Source organism: Mustelus asterias, unplaced genomic scaffold (genome assembly GCF_964213995.1).
Source record: "Mustelus asterias unplaced genomic scaffold, sMusAst1.hap1.1 HAP1_SCAFFOLD_2144, whole genome shotgun sequence".
Lineage (NCBI taxonomy): Eukaryota > Metazoa > Chordata > Chondrichthyes > Carcharhiniformes > Triakidae > Mustelus > Mustelus asterias.
Genome location: NW_027592089.1, coordinates 18136 through 37411, shown reverse-complemented (window position 1 = coordinate 37411; position 19276 = coordinate 18136). Strand labels below are relative to the sequence as shown.

General features: G+C 52.2%; 1 long non-coding RNA gene across 1 annotated transcript; it reads right to left on the bottom strand.

Annotated features, from left to right (window-relative positions):
- Window positions 1-396: 396 nt before the first annotated feature.
- On the bottom strand, window positions 397-18984 carry LOC144489327 (uncharacterized). The gene is made up of 3 exons (XR_013496966.1): window positions 18787-18984; window positions 7739-7975; window positions 397-560 (listed from the first exon to the last, which is right to left on the bottom strand). It is a non-coding gene; the product is annotated as an uncharacterized LOC144489327 (long non-coding RNA).
- Window positions 18985-19276: the final 292 nt, after the last annotated feature.

Sequence of the window (19276 nt, the reverse complement as noted above, 5' to 3'; positions counted from 1 at the left end):
AACCCCGTGCTGTACCTGTCCTGGGAGTGTTTGATGGGGACAGTGTAGAGGGAGCTTTACTCTGTATCTAACCCCGTGCTGTACCTGTCCTGGGAGTGTTTGATGGGGACAGTGTAGAGGGAACTTTACTCTGTATCTAACCCCGTGCTGTACCTGTCCTGGGAGTGTTTGATGGGGGACAGTGTAGAGGGAGCTTTACTCTGTATCTAACCCCGTGCTGTACCTGTCCTGGGAGTGTTTGATGGGGACAGTGTAGAGGGAGCTTTACTCTGTATCTAACCCCGTGCTGTACCTGTCCTGGGAGTGTTTGATGGGGGGACAGTGTAGAGGGAGCTTTACTCTGTATCTAACCCCGTGCTGTCCCTGTCCTGGGAGTGTTTGATCACTTACAACACGGTCCTGTTGCATGGTGTCTGGGCTGATGATGGTCCATTCAATATCCAGGGATCCGATGTCTTCAGCCTCCACCTCGTAGATGCAGCCGATCTCAATGTCCTGGTTCTCTGCGACGTACAGAGTTTGTGTTCCGGTCGATGTGATTCTCAGTGCTCTTGACACAGCTGTAATTACACATGTATAAGACATGGTCTGTTACTCCGACAACATTTGAGAACCGCCCGATCCACGACATACATTGGCGAGGCTCTGGTCCACGCTGGGGTAAGCGGAATCAGCACAGATTGGGGTTTGGTGGACAGCGTATACATGATGGGTTGAAGGGCCTGTGTCTTCACTGTGTGACTCTGTGTTGGGACACTTTGCAACACTGGACAGCCCGTTCCCCTCACACACACACACCCGGTACCCGTTCCCCTATCTGAGGGGACATTACACAACAGTTAAGAAAGCCCCATCAACGCCTCTACTTTCTCAGGAGGCTACGGAAATTTGTCATGTCCGCTACGACTCTCACCAACCTTTACAGATGCCCCATAGAAAGCATCCTTCCCTGGTGTATCACAGCTTGGTCTGGGGCTCCTGCTCTGCCCAAGACCGCAAGGAACTACAAAGGGTTGTGTGTGTGTGAACGTAGCCCAGTCCCATCACGCAAACCAGCCTCCCATCCATTGACTCCGTCTCCACTTCCCGCTGCCTCGGGGGGGGGAAAGCAGCCGGCGTAATCAAGGACCCCCCCCCCCCCCCAACACATACCCCGGACATTCTCTCTTCCACCTTCTTCCGTCGGGGGAAAAAGATACAAAAGTCTGAGGTCACGTACCGACCGACTCAAGAACAGCTTCTTCCCTGCTGCTGCTGTCAGACTTTTGAATGGACCGACCTCGCATTAAGTTGATCTTTCTCTGCACCCCGAGCTGTGACTGTGACACTACATTCTGCACCCTCTCCTTTCCTTCTCTATGAACGGTATGCTTTGTCTGTACAGCGCGCGAGAAACAATACTTTTCACTGTATCCCAGAACACATAGAAACATGGAGGATAGTAGCAGGAGGAGGCCATTCGGCCCTTCGAGCCTGCTCCCCCATCCATCACCATCACGGCTGATCATCCAACCCAACAGCCTAATCCTGCTTTCCCCCCATAACCTTTGATCCCCGTTCGCCCCCCAAGTGCGACACCCAGCCGCCTCTGGAATACAGTCAATGTTTTGGCGTCAACTACTTCCTGTGGGAATGAATCCCACAGGCTCAGCGGGTGAAGAAATATCTCCCCACCTCCGTCCTAAATGGTCTACCTCCCAATCCTCAGACTGTGACCCCCCCTGGTTCTGGACTCCCCCCACCATCGGGAACACCCTCCCTGCATCTACCCTGTCCAGTCCTGTTAGAATTTTATAAGTCTCTATGAGATCCCCCCTCATTTGTCTGAACTCCAGTGAAAACAATCCTAACCTCGTCAATCTCTCCTCATACATCAGTCCCACCGGGAATCAGCCTGGTAAACCTTCGCTGCACTCCCTCGAGAGCAAGAACATCCTTCCTCAGAAAAGGAGACCCAAACTGCGCACAATACTCTGGGTGTGGCCTCACCAAGGCCCATTTGAATGGACCTACCTTATGTTAAGTTGATCTTTCTCTACACCCCGAGCTGTGACTGTAACACTACATTCCGCACCCTCTCCTTTCCTTCTCTCTGAACGGTATGCTTTGTCTGTACAGCGTGCAAGAAACAATACTTTTCACTGTATCCCAGAACACACAGAGACATAGCAGATAGGGGCAGGAGGAGGCCATTCGGCCCTTCGAGCCTGCTTCCCCCATCCATCACCATCAGGGCTGACCATCCAACCCAACAGTCTAATCCTGCTTTCCCCCCATAACCTTTGATCCCCGTTCGCCCCCCCAAGCGCTCTATCCAGCCACCTCTGGAATACATTCAATGTTTTGGCGTCAACTCCTTCCTGTGGGAATGAATTCCACAGATATGATAATAGCACGTGATAATAATAAATCAAATCAAGTTAACCCTCTCACCCACCTCTCTCCCCATGTACACTCAGACACGGGGCAGCCCATTCCCCTATCGGAGGGGAGGGGGGGGGATTAACCCTTTCCCTCTCTGGTGTTTTCCTCCCCCAGTTGTTGTGATATTTTTCTCCCGCTCCCTTGTCTTCCCGCGCGCCGGCTTGAGGTACAGGAGTAATGTTGTCAAACCGGTTCACACCAAACCCAGGTGTTTGACAGGACGGAGGTGAGGGCGGGACGCCCCGTTACTGATCGAGAGAGATCGCAGCCCCTGGACCTGTACCCCCATCGACTCACACCCTCTCCCTTTAACCCCCTCTTATCCACCTCTACACAATCTCACACACACACACACACCCGGTACCCATTCCCCTATCGGAGGGAGGGAGGGGTTAACCCCCTCTTACCCACCTCTACACAATCACACACACACACACCCGTTCCCCTATCTGAGGGGACATTACACAACAGTTAAGAAAGCCCCACCAACGCCTCTACTTTCTCAGAAGGCTAAGGAAATTCGGCATGTCCGCTCCGACTCTCACCAACTTTTACCATAGAAAGCATCCTTCCCAGATGTATCACAGCTTGGTCTGGGGCTCCTGCTCTGCCCAAGACCGCAAGGAGCTACAAAGGGTTGTGTGTGTGTGTGAACGTAACCCAGTCCCATCACGCAAACCAGCCTCCCATCCATTGACTCCGTCTACACTTCCCGCTGCCTCGGGAGGGGGGAAAAGCAGCCGGCATAATCAAGGACCCCCCCCAAACGCACCCCGGACATTCTCTCTTCCACCTTCTTCCGTCGGGGGAAAAAGATACAAAAGTCTGAGGTCACGTACCGACCGACTCAAGAACAGCTTCTTCCCTGCTGCTGCTGGCAGACTTTTGAATGGACCGACCTCGCATTAAGTTGATCTTTCTCTACACCCCGAGCTGTGACTGTAACACTACATTCTGCACTCTCTCCTTTCCTTCTCTATGAACGGTATGCTTTGTCTGTACAGCGCGCAGGAAACAATACTTTTCGCTGTATCCCGATACACGTGACAATAATAAATCAGATCTAATTAACCCTCGGACCCACCTCTCTCCCCATTTACACACACACACTGGGCAGCCCATTCCCCTATCGGAAGGAGTCGGAGGGGGGGGGGGGGGAGGGTTGACCCCCTCAACCCCCTCTCTGCGGATGCAGAGGAGATTCACCAGGATGCTGCCTGGGACGGGGCGTTGAAGTTATGAAGAGAGGTTGGGGTAAGGTTTGGGCTGTTTTACGTTGGAGCAGAGAAGACTGAGGGGGGCGACCTGATCGAGGTGTTCAAGATTATGAGGGGCACGGACAGAGTGGATAAGGAGCAGCTGGTCCCCTGAGTTGAAGGGTCAGTCACGAGGGGGACATAGGCTCAAGGTGAGGGGGCGGGAGGTTTGGGGGGGGATTTGAGGAGAAGCTTTTTTACCCAGAGGGTGGTGAGGGTCTGGAAGGCGCTGCCTGGGAGGGTGGTGGAGGTGGGTTGCCTCACATCCATCAACAAGTACCTGGATGAGCACTTGGCAGAGCCATAACCTTCAGGGCTATGGACCAAGGGCCGGCAGATGGGATTAGGTGGGAGTTCAGGTGAGTCGGTGTGGACTCGATGGGTTGAGGGGCCTCCACTGCCTGGGATTTTCCTTCCCCGCTCGCCCCAGACGGGGGCGCAGTGTGGGTTAGCGCTGCTGCCTCACAGCGCCAGGAAACCCCAGGTTCGATCCCCCGGGGCTCGGGTCACTGTCTGTGCGGAGTCTGCACGTTCTCCCCCCGGTGTCTGCGTGGGTTTCCTCCGGGTGCTCCGGTTTTCTCCCACAGTCCCGAAAGACGTGCTGGGTTAGGGTGGATTGACCCGAACAGCAAATGGCAGAACCCTTAAGAGTATCGATAGGCAGAGGGATCTGGGTGTACAGGTACACAGGTCACTGAAAGTGCAACGCAGGTGGAGAAGGTAGTCAAGAAGGCATACGGCATGCTTGCCTTCATCGGCCGGGGTATTGAGTTTAAAAATTGGCAAGTCATATTGCAGCTTTGTAGAACCTTAGTTAGGCCGCACTTGGAATATAGTGTTCAATTCTGGTCGCCACACTACCAGAAGGATGTGGAGGCTTTGGAGAGAGTACAGAAAAGATTCACCAGGATGTTGCCCTGGTCTGGAGGGCATTAGCTATGAGGAGAGGTTGGAGAAACTTGGTTTGTTCTCACTGGAACGACGGAGGTTGAGGGGGAGACCTGATAGAAGTCTACAAGATTATGAGGGGCATGGACAGAGTGGATCGTCAGAAGCTTTTTCCCCCCCCCAGGGTGGAAGAGTCAATTACTAGGGGGGGGACACAGGTTTAAGGTGCGAGGGGGCAAGGTTTAAAGGAGATGTACGAGGCAAGTTTTTTTACACAGAGGGTGGTGGGTGCCTGGAACTCGCTGCCGGGGGAGGGAGTGGAAGCGGATACGATAGTGAGTTTTAAGGGGCGTCTGGACAAATACATGAATAGGATGGGAATAGAGGGATACGGTCCCCGGAAGGGTAGGGGGCTTTAGTTCAGACGGGGGGGGGGGGGGGGGGGGTAGCATGGTCGGTGCAGGAGGGCCGAAGGGCCTGTTCCTGTGCTGGAATTTTCTTTGTTCTTTGAACAGGCGCCAGAGTGTGGGCGACTCGGGGATTTTCACAGTAACTTCATTGCAGTGTTAGTGTCAGCCTTACTTGTGAATTAAATTTTACTTTACTTCACAAGACTGGAAGATCCCGCCGAGGCCAACGGAACTTTTGCCTTGTCCGTGTCGCGCCCGCTATGATTCCCATGACGGGGAAGTTCTGTCCTGTGATTGAGAGGGGAAATTATCCACGCCTGTCGGGTGTGTTGTTACCACAGGTGGTTTTGGTAAATTCTCTCTGCGCCCTGCTCGAGCGAGACAGAAATGCTGCTAAACTGGTTAATACGATACTCACAGCTGCAGAAGGGATGAGGTGTGGATTGTTCACAGAGAGAGAGAGAGACGCCCTTACTGAGAACAAAGAACAATACAGCACAGGAACAGGCCCTCCGGCCCTCCAAGCCCGCGCCACTCCCTGGTCCAAACTAGACCATTATTTTGTATCCCTCCATTCCCACTCCGTTCATGTGGCTATCTCGATAAGTCTTAAACGTTCCCAGTGTGTCCGCCTCCACCACCTTGCCCGGCAGCGCATTCCAGGCCCCCACCACCCTCTGCGTAAAATACGTCCTTCTGATATCCGTGTTAAACCTCCCTCACCTTGAACCTATGGCCCCTCGTGAACGTCACCACCGACCTGGGAAAAAGCTTCCCACCGTTCACCCTATCTATGCCTTTCATAATTTTATACACCTCTATTAAGTCTCCCCTCATCCTCCATCTTTCCAGGGAGAACAACCCCAGTTTACCCAATCTCTCCTCATAACTAAGCCCTTCCATACCAGGCAACATCCTGGTAAACCTCCTCTGCACCCTCTCTAAAACCTCCACGTCCTTCTGGTAGTTCGGCGACCAGAACTGGACGCAGTATTCCAAATGTGGCCTCGCCAACGTTCTATACATCTGCAACATCAGACCCCAACTTTTATACTCTATGCCCCGTCCTATAAAGGCAAGCATGCCATATGCCTTATTCACCACCTTCTCCACCTGTGACGTCACCTTCAAGGATCTGTGGACTTGCACACCCAGGTCCCTCTGCGTATCTACACCCTTTATGGTTCTGCCGTTTATCGTATAGCTCCCCCCTACGTTAGTTCTACCAAAATACATCACTTCGCATTTATCTGGATTGAACTCCACCTGCCATTTCTTTGCCCAAATTTCCAGCCTATCTATATCCTTCTGTAGCCTCTGACAATGTTCCTCACTATCTGCAAGTCCAGCCATTTTCGTGTCGTCCGCAAACTTACTGATCACCCCAGTTACACCTTCTTCCAGATCGTTTATATACTGGTTTGGAGTTATTAGTCTAATGCCTGTTACAGCGGGACACTTGGAAAAAAAACCAAGACATGGTTAACACTGTTTTGAGAATAAGGGCAGGGTCAACCTTTTATTACTGAGGTGAGGAGAAATTTCTTCACCCAGAGAGTGGAAATGGTCGGGAGCTTCAAGTTTCTGGGTGTCCAGATCACCAACAACCTGTCCTGGTCCCCCCCATGCTGACACTATAGTTAAGAAAGCCCCACCAACGCCTCTACTTTCTCAGGAGACTAAGGAAATTTGGCATGTCCGCTACGACTCTCACCAACTTTTACAGATGCCCCATAGAAAGCATCCTTCCCGGATGTATCACAGCTTGGTCTGGGGCTCCTGCTCTGCCCAAGACCGCAAGGAACTACAAAGGGGTTGTGTGTGTGAACGTAGCCCAGTCCCATCACGCAAACCAGCCTCCCATCCATTGACTCCGTCTACACTTCCCGCTGCCTCGGGGGGGAAAAGCAGCCGGCATAATCAAGGACCCCCCCCCACACACACCCCGGACATTCTCTCTTCCACCTTCTTCCGTCGGGGAAAAAGATACAAAAGTCTGAGGTCACGTACCGACCGACTCAAGAACAGCTTCTTCCCTGCTGCTGCCGTCAGACTTTTGAATGGACCGACCTCGCATTAAGTTGATCTTTCTCTACACCCCTAGCTGTGACTGTAACACTACATTCTGCACCCTCTCCTTTCCTTCTCTATGAACGGTATGCTTTGTCTGTACAGCGCGCAAGAAACAATACTTTTCACTGTATCCCGATACACGGGACAATAATAAATCAAATCAAAAAGTTTAGCTTGTTTATTAGTTACAAGTTAGGCTTACATTAACGCCGCAATGAAGTTACTGTGAGAATCCCCCCCCGAGTCGCCCACACTCCGGCGCCTGTTCGGGGTGACACTGAGGGAGAATTTAGCACGGCCCAATCCACCCTAACCCAGCACGTCTTTCGGACTGTGGGAGGAAACCGGAGCACCCGGAGGAAACCCACGCAGACACGGGGAGAACGTGCAGACTCCGCACAGACAGTGACCCGAGCCCCGGGGAATCGAACCCGGGGTTCCCTGGCGCTGTGAGGCAGCAGCGCGAACCCACCGTGCCGCCCACTTGCACAGATTTACAAATAGCAATCTCACGAAAGGGATCACATCATCGCGTACCTTGCCCTGAGGGGATAGAGATGAGCAAACACGAAGTGAATGATCCCTGTCACGCAATGAGGGGGTCAGGGTCTCAGGGGAACGGGGATGGAGGAGGGGGGCAGGTCGAAGGGTCACTGGCGATGAACTTGGAGCCCCGACTGAACTCACCTCCCAGTGTCCATCCAATGGACAGTATGGTACAGAATAGGTGACGCAGACAGAAGGGGCGTCGGAGAGACTGTCCGCCTGCGGAGGACATGTTGGCGGTCACTCTGCAAACTTTGTCCCCTTTTCTGAGGTATCTGGAGATGGCACTCCCTCTCTCTCTGCCTTTCCCGAGATGGCCCTGTCTTCGGACCAGTGTGTGATGGTGACAGAGACTCGCTCCGAGAGAGGAACAGGCGCCTGAGAGGAAACAACCAGACAGCGTTCCTTATAGAGGCAGTTCCTGGACTGACAGGTGAGCCCGCAATCCAGAACACAACAGCCTCAGGGCAAGGAAGGAGCCTTCAGATCAAATCGCTGCGTGATGAGATAGTATCACTCCCACAGCCCCTCACTATCTCACCCTGCGCACAGGAACCCTCCCATTCACTCCCCGCAACCTTCAATATCCTCCCCGGTCCAATCCCACTCTCCCCCACACCCTTTAATATCCCACCCAGTCTAATCCCACTCTCCCCCTCACTCCCGCACCCTTTAATATCCCACCCAGTCTAATCCCACTCTCCCCCTCACTCCCGCACCCTTTAATATCCCACCCAGTCTAATCCCACTCACTCCCCACACCCTTTAATATCCCACCCAGTCTAATCCCACTCTCCCCCTCACCCTTTAATATCCCACCCAGTCTAATCCCACTCACTCCCCACACCATTTAATATCCCACCCAGTCTAATCCCACTCTCCAACTCACTCCCCGCATCCTTTAATATCCCACCCAGTCCAATCCCACTCTCCCCCTCACCCTTTAATATCCCACCCAGTCTAATCCCACTCTCCCCCTCACCCTTTAATATCCCACCCAGTCTAATCCCACACACTCCCCACACCATTTAATATCCCACCCAGTCTAATCCCACTCTCCCCCTCACTCTCCGCACCCTTTAATATCCCACCCAGTCTAATCACACTCTCCAACTCACTCCCCGCACCCTTTAATATCCCACCCAGTCTAATCCCACTCTCCAACTCACTCCCCGCACCCTTTAATATCCCACCCAGTCCAATCCCACTCTCCCCCTCACCCTTTAATATCCCACCCAGTCTAATCCCACTCTCCAACTCACTCCCCGCACCCTTTAATATCCCACCCAGTCCAATCCCACTCTCCCCCTCACCCTTTAATATCCCACCCAGTCCAATCCCACTCTCCCCCGCACCCTTTAATATCCCACCCAGTCCAATCCCACTCTCCCCCTCACCCTTTAATATCCCACCCAGTCTAATCCCACACACTCCCCACACCATTTAATATCCCACCCAGTCTAATCCCACTCTCCCCCTCACTCCCCACACCCTTTAATATCCCACCCAGTCTAATCCCACTCTCCAACTCACTCCCCGCACCCTTTAATATCCCACCCAGTCTAATCCCACTCTCCAACTCACTCCCCGCACCCTTTAATATCCCACCCAGTCCAATCCCACTCTCCCCCTCACCCTTTAATATCCCACCCAGTCTAATCCCACTCTCCAACTCACTCCCCGCACCCTTTAATATCCCACCCAGTCCAATCCCACTCTCCCCCTCACCCTTTAATATCCCACCCAGTCCAATCCCACTCTCCCCCGCACCCTTTAATATCCCACCCAGTCCAATCCCACTCTCCCCCTCACCCTTTAATATCCCACCCAGTCTAATCCCACACACTCCCCACACCATTTAATATCCCACCCAGTCTAATCCCACTCTCCCCCTCACTCCCCACACCCTTTAATATCCCACCCAGTCTAATCCCACTCTCCCCCTCACTCCCCGCACCATTTAATATCCCACCCAGTCTAATCCCACTCTCCCCCTCACTCCCCACACCCTTTAACATCCCACCCAGTCTAATCCCACTCTCCCCCTCACTCCCCACACCCTTTAATATCCCACCCAGTCTAATCCCACTCTCCCCCTCACTCCCCACACCCTTTAATATCCCACCCAGTCTAATCCCACTCTCCCCCTCACTCCCCGCACCCTTTAATATCCCACCCAGTCTAATCCCACTCTCCCCCTCACTCCCCACACCCTTTAATATCCCACCCAGTCCAATCCCACTCTCCCCCTCACCCTTTAATATCCCACCCAGTCTAATCCCACTCTCCCCCTCACTCCCCGCACCCTTTAATATCCCACCCAGTCTAATCCCACTCTCCCCCTCACTCCCCGCACCCTTTAATATCCCACCCAGTCTAATCCCACTCTCCCCCTCACTCCCCGCACCCTTTAATATCCCACCCAGTCCAATCCCACTCTCCCCCTCACTCCCCGCACCCTTTAATATCCCACCCAGTCTAATCCCACTCTCCCCCTCACTCCCCGCACCCTTTAATATCCCACCCAGTCCAATCCCACTCTCCCCCTCACTCCCCGCACCCTTTAATATCCCACCCAGTCTAATCCCACTCTCCCCCTCACTCCCCACACCCTTTAATATCCCACCCAGTCCAATCCCACTCTCCCCCTCACCCTTTAATATCCCACCCAGTCTAATCCCACTCTCCCCCTCACTCCCCGCACCCTTTAATATCCCACCCAGTCTAATCCCACTCTCCCCCTCACTCCCCGCACCCTTTAATATCCCACCCAGTCTAATCCCACTCTCCCCCTCACTCCCCGCACCCTTTAATATCCCACCCAGTCTAATCCCACTCTCCCCCTCACTCCCCGCACCCTTTAATATCCCACCCAGTCCAATCCCACTCTCCCCCTCACTCCCCGCACCCTTTAATATCCCACCCAGTCTAATCCCACTCTCCCCCTCACTCCCCGCACCCTTTAATATCCCACCCAGTCTAATCCCACTCTCCCCCTCACCCTTTAATATCCCACCCAGTCTAATCCCACTCTCCCCCTCACTCCCCACACCCTTTAATATCCCACCCAGTCCAATCCCACTCTCCCCCTCACCCTTTAATATCCCACCCAGTCTAATCCCACTCTCCCCCTCACTCCCCGCACCCTTTAATATCCCACCCAGTCTAATCCCACTCTCCCCCTCACTCCCCGCACCCTTTAATATCCCACCCAGTCTAATCCCACTCTCCCCCTCACTCCCCGCACCCTTTAATATCCCACCCAGTCTAATCCCACTCTCCCCCTCACTCCCCGCACCCTTTAATATCCCACCCAGTCTAATCCCACTCACTCCCCGCACCCTTTAATATCCCACCCAGTCTAATCCCACTCTCCCCCTCACCCTTTAATATCCCACCCAGTCTAATCCCACTCTCCCCCTCACCCTTTAATATCCCACCCAGTCTAATCCCACTCTCCCCCTCACCCTTTAATATCCCACCCAGTCCAATCCCACTCTCCCCCTCACTCCCCACACCCTTTAATATCCCACCCAGTCCAATCCCACTCTCCCCCTCACTCCCCACACCCTTTAATATCCCACCCAGTCTAATCCCACTCTCCCCCTCACTCCCCACACCCTTTAATATCCCACCCAGTCTAATCCCACTCTCCCCCTCACTCCCCACACCCTTTAATATCCCACCCAGTGTAAACCCATGTCCCTGGTGGCTGTGAAACAGCAGTGCCAACCACTGTGCTACCCAATCCCCCCTAACCTACACATCTTTGGACACTAAGGGACAATTTAGCATGGCCAATCCACCCTAACCTGCACATCTTTGGACACTAAGGGACAATTTAGCACGGCCAATCCACCCTAACCTGCACATCTTTGGACACTAAGGGACAATTTAGCACGGCCAATCCACCCTAACCTGCACATCTTTGGACACTAAGGGACAATTTAGCATGGCCAATCCACCCTAACCTACACATCTTTGGACACTAAGGGGCAATTTAGCACGGCCAATCCACCCTAACCGACACATCTTTGGACACTAAGGGACAATTTAGCATGGCCAATCCACCTAACCTGCACATCTTTGGACACTAAGGGACAATTTAGCATGGCCAATCCACCCTAACCTACACATCTTTGGACACTAAGGGACAATTTAGCATGGCCAATCCACCCTAACCTACACATCTTTGGACACTAAGGGACAATTTAGCATGGCCAATCCACCCAACCTACACATCTTTGGACACTAAGGGACAATTTAGCATGGCCAATCCACCCTAACCTACACATCTTTGGACACTAAGGGACAATTTAGCATGGCCAATTCACCCTAACCTGCACATCTTTGGACACTAAGGGACAATTTAGCATGGCCAATCCACCCTAACCTGCACATCTTTGGACACTAAGGGACAATTTAGCATGGCCAATCCACCCTAACCTACACATCTTTGGACACTAAGGGACAATTTAGCATGGCCAATCCACCCAACCTACACATCTTTGGACACTAAGGGACAATTTAGCATGGCCAATCCACCCTAACCTACACATCTTTGGACACTAAGGGACAATTTAGCATGGCCAATTCACCCTAACCTGCACATCTTTGGACACTAAGGGACAATTTAGCATGGCCAATCCACCCTAACCTACACATCTTTGGACACTAAGGGACAATTTAGCATGGCCAATCCACCCAACCTACACATCTTTCGGAGGAAACCGGAGCACCCGGAGGAAACCCACGTCAACACAGGGAGAAGATGCAGACTCCGCACAGACAGTGACCCACATCCAGCAATTGAACCTGGGTCTCTGGCACTGTGGGGCAGCAGCGCTAACCCACTGTGCCACCATGCCGTCCACTGTGCCACCCACTCCACCATTTTGTATGATCGTGGCTGATTTCCATCTCATCCTAACTCCACTTTCCTGCCTTTTCCCCACAGTCCATTATCCCGCTTTTGATCAAATAGCTATCTATTTCTTTCTTGAATCCATCGATTGAGTCTGCGTCCACTGCATTCTGGGGCAGTGAGTTCCATAGATTCACAACCCTGTGTGAGACGTAGCGCCTCCAGATAGCTGGAATTGCGGATAGCGAAGAGCATTGTCGGGCAATACAGCAGGATATAGATAGGCTGGAAAATTGGGCGGAGAGGTGGCAGATGGAGTTTAATCCGGATAAATGCAAAGTGATGCATTTTGGAAGAAATAATGTAGGGAGGAGTTATACAATAAATGGCAGAGTCATCAGGAGTATAGAAACACAGAGGGACCTGGGTGTGCAAGTCCACAAATCCTTGAAGGTGGCAACACAGGTGGAGAAGGTGGTGAAGAAGGCATATGGTATGCTTGCCTTTATAGGACGGGGTATAGAGTATAAAAGCTGGAGTCTGATGATGCAGCTGTATAGAACGCTGGTTAGGCCACATTTGGAGTACTGCGTCCAGTTCTGGTCGCCGCACTACCAGAAGGACGTGGAGGCGTTAGAGAGAGTGCAGAGAAGGTTTACCAGGATGTTGCCTGCTATGGAGGGTCTTAGCTATGAGGAGAGATTGGGTAAACTGGGGTTGTTCTCCTTGGAAAGACGGAGAATGAGGGGAGATCTAATAGAGGTATACAAGATTATGAAGGGTATAGATAAGGTGAACGGTGGGAAGCTTTTTCCCAGGTCGGAGGTGACGATCACGAGGGGTCACGGGCTCAAGGTGAGAGGGGCGAGGTATAACTGACATCAGAGGGACGTTTTTTACACAGAGGGTGGTGGGGGCCTGGAATGCGCTGCCGGGTAGGGTGGTGGAGGCAGGCACGCTGACATCGTTTAAGGCTTACCTGGATAGTCACATGAGCAGCCTGGGAATGGAGGGATACAAACGATTGGTCTAGTTGGACCAAGGAGCGGCACAGGCTTGGAGGGCCGAAGGGCCTGTTTCCTGTGCTGTACTGTTCTTTGTTCTTTATCTCTGTCCTAAACCTCCCCTTTCTTACTCTACAACTATGACCTCTTGTCCTAGGCTGTTCTGGAAGGGGCGATTATTTGGTTAACATTTACCTTATCAATCCCCTTGAGTATTTTATAGATCTCAATCAAATCCCCCCTCATTCTTCTGTAGTCCAGTGAGTACAAGGCCAAGCGACTCAACCGCTCCCCATACAATGGCCCTTCAGACCTGGAATCAACCTCGTGAACCTCTTCTGAGCCTCCGCCATTGTCGTCACATCCTTCCTCAAAGAAGGTGACCAAAACTGAACACAATACTCCAAGTGTGGTCCCACCAACTCCTGACACAATATTTAAGTCAGTATCTAAGTACGCAGCGACCAGCCTGAATGAGTACGTCACGACAGAAATTGGCTTCATTAGTAAGTGTGTGTGCCAAAGAAGCAAATCCGTGTGTTCCCCAACTGGAAACAAAGAACATAGAACAGGACAGCACAGGAACAGGCCCTTCGGCCCTCCAAGCCCACGCCGCTCCCTGGTCCAAACTAGACCATTCTTTTGTATCCCTCCATTCCCACTCCGCTCATGTGGCTATCTCGATAAGTCTTAAACGTTCCCAGTGTGTCCGCCTCCACCACCTTGCCCAGCAGCGCATTCCAGGCCCCCACCACCCTCTGTGAAAAATACGTCCCTCTGATATCTGAGTTATACCTCGCCGCTCTCACCTTGAACCTATGACCCCTTGTGATCGTCACCTCCGACCTGGGAAAAAGCTTCCCACCGTTCACCCTATCTATACCTTTCATAATTTTATACACCTCTATTAGGTCTCCCCTCATTCTCCGTCTTTCCAGTGAGAACAACCCCAGTTTACCCAATCTCTCCTCATAACTAAGCCCTTCCATACCAGGCAACATCCTGGTAAACCTCCTCTGTACTCTCTCTAAAGCCTCCACGTCCTTCTGGTAGTGTGGCGACCAGAACTGGACGCAGTATTCCAAATGCGGCCGAACCAACGTTCTATACAACTGCAACATCAGACTCCAACTTTTATACTCTATGCCCCGTCCTATAAAGGCAAGCATGCCATATGCCTTCTTCACCACCTTCTCCACCTGTGACGTCACCTTCAAGGATCTGTGGACTTGCACACCCAGGTCCCTCTGCGTATCTACACACTTTATGGTTCTGCCATTTATCGTACAGCTCCCCCGTATGTTAGTTCTACCAAAATGCATCACTTCGCATTTGAACTCCATCTGCCATTTCTTTGCCCAAATTTCCAGCCTATCTATATCCATGGATGAACAGGGATATCCGCTGCTTGCTGAAGTCCAGGTCTGAGGCGTTCAAGTCAGGCGACCCTGACCTATACGAGAAAGACAGATACGATCTAAGGAGATTCATTAACTTTGGTGAGGCCACAGCTGGAGCACTGTGCGCAGTTCTGGTCGCCACATTATAGGAAGGATGTGGCTGCACTAGAGGGGGGGCGCAGAGGAGATTCACCAGGGTGCTGCCTGGGACGGGGCATTGAAGTTATGAAGAGAGGTTGGGGTAAGGCTTGGGTTGTTTTACGTTGGAGCAGAGAAGACTGAGGGGGCGACCTGATCGCGGTGTTCAAGATTATGAGGGACACGGACAGAGTGGATAAGGAGCAGCTGTTCCCCTGAGTTGAAGGGTCAGTCACGAGGGGGACAGAGGTTCAAGGTGAGGGGGTGGGAGGTTTAGGGGGGGATGTGAGGAAAATCTTTTTTACCCAGAGGGTGGTGAGGTTCTGGAAGGCGCTGCCTGGGAGGGTGGGGGAGGCGGGTTGCCTCACATCCTTTAAAAAGTACCTGGACGAGCACTTGGCACGTCAGAACATTCAGGGCTACGGGCCAAGGGCTGGTGAGAGGGATTAGGTGGGAGTTCAGGTGTTTCGAATGAGTCGGTGCAGACTCGATGGGCCGAAGGGCCTCTTCTTTAATGTCTGATTCTATGATTTTATAGCAGGAGACAGTACCAGACCAAGCTAGGGTCCCAGGTTGGCCTCACACACTCCCACCAACTATGGCAAGGTCTGCAAGACGTAACAGGCTACAAGATGAAGGCGAGTAAAATCGCCGGCTCCAACCCTTCCTGACGAGCTCAATGCATTCTACGCCTGTTTTGAGCAAGAGGTCAGTGAGAGCATGCCCTCCACCCCGGAAGCCCTGGATGAACCTGTATCTGGGGGTCACCATTGCAGATGTCGGGTTCCAAGTGCCATGCTAAATTGTCCCTTAGTGTCCAAAGATGTGTAGGTTAGGGTGGATTGGCCATGCTAAATTGTCCCTTAGTGTCCAAAGATGTGTAGGTTAGGGTGGATTGGCCATGCTAAATTGTCCCTTAGTGTCCAAAGATGTGTAGGTTAGGGTGGATTGGCCATGCTAAATTGTCCCTTAGTGTCCAAAGATCTGTAGGTTAGGGTGGATTGGCCATGCTAAATTGTCCCTTAGTGTCCCAAAGATGTGCAGGTTAGGGTGGATTGGCCATGCTAAATTGTCCCTTAGTGTCCAAAGATGTGTAGGTTACGGTGGATTGGCCATGCTAAATTGTCCCTTAGTGTCCAAAGATGTGTAGGTTAGGGTGGATTGGCCATACTAAATTGTCCCTTAGTGTCCAAAGATGTGTGGGTTAGGGTGGATTGGCCATGCTAAATTGTCCCTTAGTGTCCAAAGATGTGTAGGTTAGGGTGGATTGGCCGTGCTAAATTGTCCCTTAGTGTCCAAAGATGTGTAGGTTAGGGTGGATTGGCCGTGCTAAATTGTCCCTTAGTGTCCAAAGATGTGTAGGTTAGGGTGGATTGGCCATGCTAAATTGTCCCTTAGTGTCCAAAGATGAGCAGGTTAGGGTGGATTGGCCATGCTAAATTGCCCCTTAGTGTCCAAAGATGTGTAGGTTAGGGTGGATTGGCCATGCTAAATTGTCCCTTAGTGTCCAAAGATGAGCAGGTTAGGGTGGATTGGCCATGCTAAATTGTCCCTTAGTGTCCAAAGATGTGTAGATTAGGGTGGATTGGCCATGCTAAATTGTCCCTTAGTGTCCAAAGATGTGGAGGTTAGGGTGGATTGGCCATGCTAAATTGTCCCTTAGTGTCCAATGATGTGTAGGTTAGGGTGGATTGGCCGTGCTAAATTGTCCCTTAGTGTCCAAAGATGTGTAGGTTAGGGTGGATTGGCCGTGCTAAATTGTCCCTTAGTGTCCAAAGATGTGTAGGTTAGGGGGATTGGCCGTGCTAAATTGCCCCTGAGTGCCCCAAAGATGTGTAGGTTAGGGTGGATTGGCCATGCTAAATTGCCCCTGAGTGTCCAAAGATGTGCAGGTTAGGATGGATTGGCCATGCTAAATTGTCCCTTAGTGTCCAAAGATGTGTAGGTTAGGGTGGATTGGCCATGCTAAATTGTCCCTTAGTGTCCAAAGATGTGTAGGTTAGGGTGGATTGGCCATGCTAAATTGTCCCTTAGTGTCCAAAGATGTGTAGGTTAGGGTGGATTGGCCATGCTAAATTGCCCCTTAGTGTCCAAAGATGTGCAGGTTAGGGTGGATTGGCCATGCTAAATTGTCCATTAGTGTCCCAAAGATGTGTAGGTTAGGGTGGATTGGCCATGCTAAATTGTCCCTTAGTGTCCAAAGATGTGTAGGTTAGGGTGGATTGGCCATGCTAAATTGTCTCTTAGTGTCCAAAGATGTGTGGGTTAGGGTGGATTGGCCATGCTAAATTGCCCCTGAGTGTCCCAAAGATGTGTAGGTTAGGGTGGATTGGCCATGCTAAATTGCCCCTTAGTGTCCAAAGATGTGCAGGTTAGGATGGATTGGCCATGCTAAATTGTCCCTTAGTGTCCAAAGATGTGTGGGTTAGGGTGGATTGGCCATGCTAAATTGCCCCTGAGTGTCCCAAAGATGTGTAGGTTAGGGTGGATTGGCCATGCTAAATTGCCCCTTAGTGTCCAAAGATGTGCAGGTTAGGATGGATTGGCCATGCTAAATTGTCCCTTAGTGTCCAAAGATGTGTAGGTTAGGGGGATTGGCCATGCTAAATTGCCCCTTAGTGTCCCAAAGATGTGTAGGTTAGGATGGATTGGCCATGCTAAATTGTCCCTTAGTGTCCAAAGATGTGTGGGTTAGGGTGGATTGGCCATGCTAAATTGCCCCTGAGTGTCCAAAGATGTGTAGGTTAGGGTGGATTGGCCATGCTAAATTGCCCCTTAGTGTCCAAAGATGTGCAGGTTAGGATGGATTGGCCATGCTAAATTGTCCCTTCGTGTCCAAAGATGTGTAGGTTAGGGGGATTGGCCATGCTAAATTGCCCCTTAGTGTCCGAAAGATGTGCGGGTTAGGGTGGATTGGCCATGCTAAATTGCCCCTTAGTGTCCCAAAGATGTGTAGGTTAGGGTGGATTGGCCATGCTAAATTGCCCCTTAGTGTCCAAAGATGTGTAGGTTAGGGTGGATTGGCCGTGCTAAATTGTCCCTTAGTGTCCAAAGATGTGTAGGTTAGGGTGGATTGGCCATGCTAAATTGTCCCTTAGTGTCCAAAGATGTGTAGGTTAGGGTGGATTGGCCATGCTAAATTGTCCCTTAGTGTCCAAAGATGTGTAGGTTAGGGGGATTGGCCATGCTAAATTGCCCCTTAGTGTCCCAAAGATGTGCGGGTTAGGGTGGATTGGCCATGCTAAATTGCCCCTTAGTGTCCCAAAGATGTGTAGGTTAGGGTGGATTGGCCATGCTAAATTGCCCCTTAGTGTCCAAAGATGTGTAGGTTAGGGTGGATTGGCCGTGCTAAATTGTCCCTTAGTGTCCAAAGATGTGTAGGTTAGGGTGGATTGGCCATGCTAAATTGTCCCTTAGTGTCCAAAGATGTGTAGGTTAGGGTGGATTGGCCATGCTAAATTGTCCCTTAGTGTCCAAAGATGTGCGGGTTAGGGTGGATTGGCCATGCTAAATTGTCCCTTAGTGTCCAAAGATGTGTAGGTTAGGGTGGATTGGCCATGCTAAATTGTCCCTTAGTGTCCAAAGATGTGTAGGTTAGGGTGGATTGGCCATGCTAAATTGTCCCTTAGTGTCCCAAAGATGTGCGGGTTAGGGTGGATTGGCAATGCTAAATTGTCCCTTAGTGTCCCAAAGTTGGCGCCCAGGTCGGTCGATCTCCCAGACGAGCATGCGCAGTCAGCCTGGCAGCCAGCCGGCCAAGTCCCGAGCACGCGCACTGCTTACCGTTGCCCCCGACAAAGATGGCGGGCGAGCCTTCGCACATGCGCGGCCCGCCTTCGGGACGCGCCCCGCAACAAGATGGCGGCCGCGCCCCGGCTTCCCGCCGGAACGATGGCGGCCGGGGACACATGGAAGGAGGGAACAGGGAGCGGCCGGTTCGTAGCCGCGGGTGGGGTGGAGGAAAGGTGAGGAGCAGAAAGGAAAGGGGGGGAGGAGGAGGAGAGGGGGCTGCAGCAGTTTGGGGACGATGGAGAGGAGAGAGCGGACATGGCGCTGCCGGACAGAGAGAGAGAGACTGGGAACCGGGAGTGCGCAGCCGCAGCGAGGCGGGCGCCGCGAGTGCGCAGCCGCAGTGAGACGACACCGTGAGTGCGCCGCCGCAGTGAAGGCGGCGCCCAAGCCTTGAGCGCGCAGCCACACTTCCGGCGCGGCGCGGCCTTGCCTTCCGGTCAGGCTCTGTGACGGCTGGGGGCGGGGGGGAGAGAAGTGACGA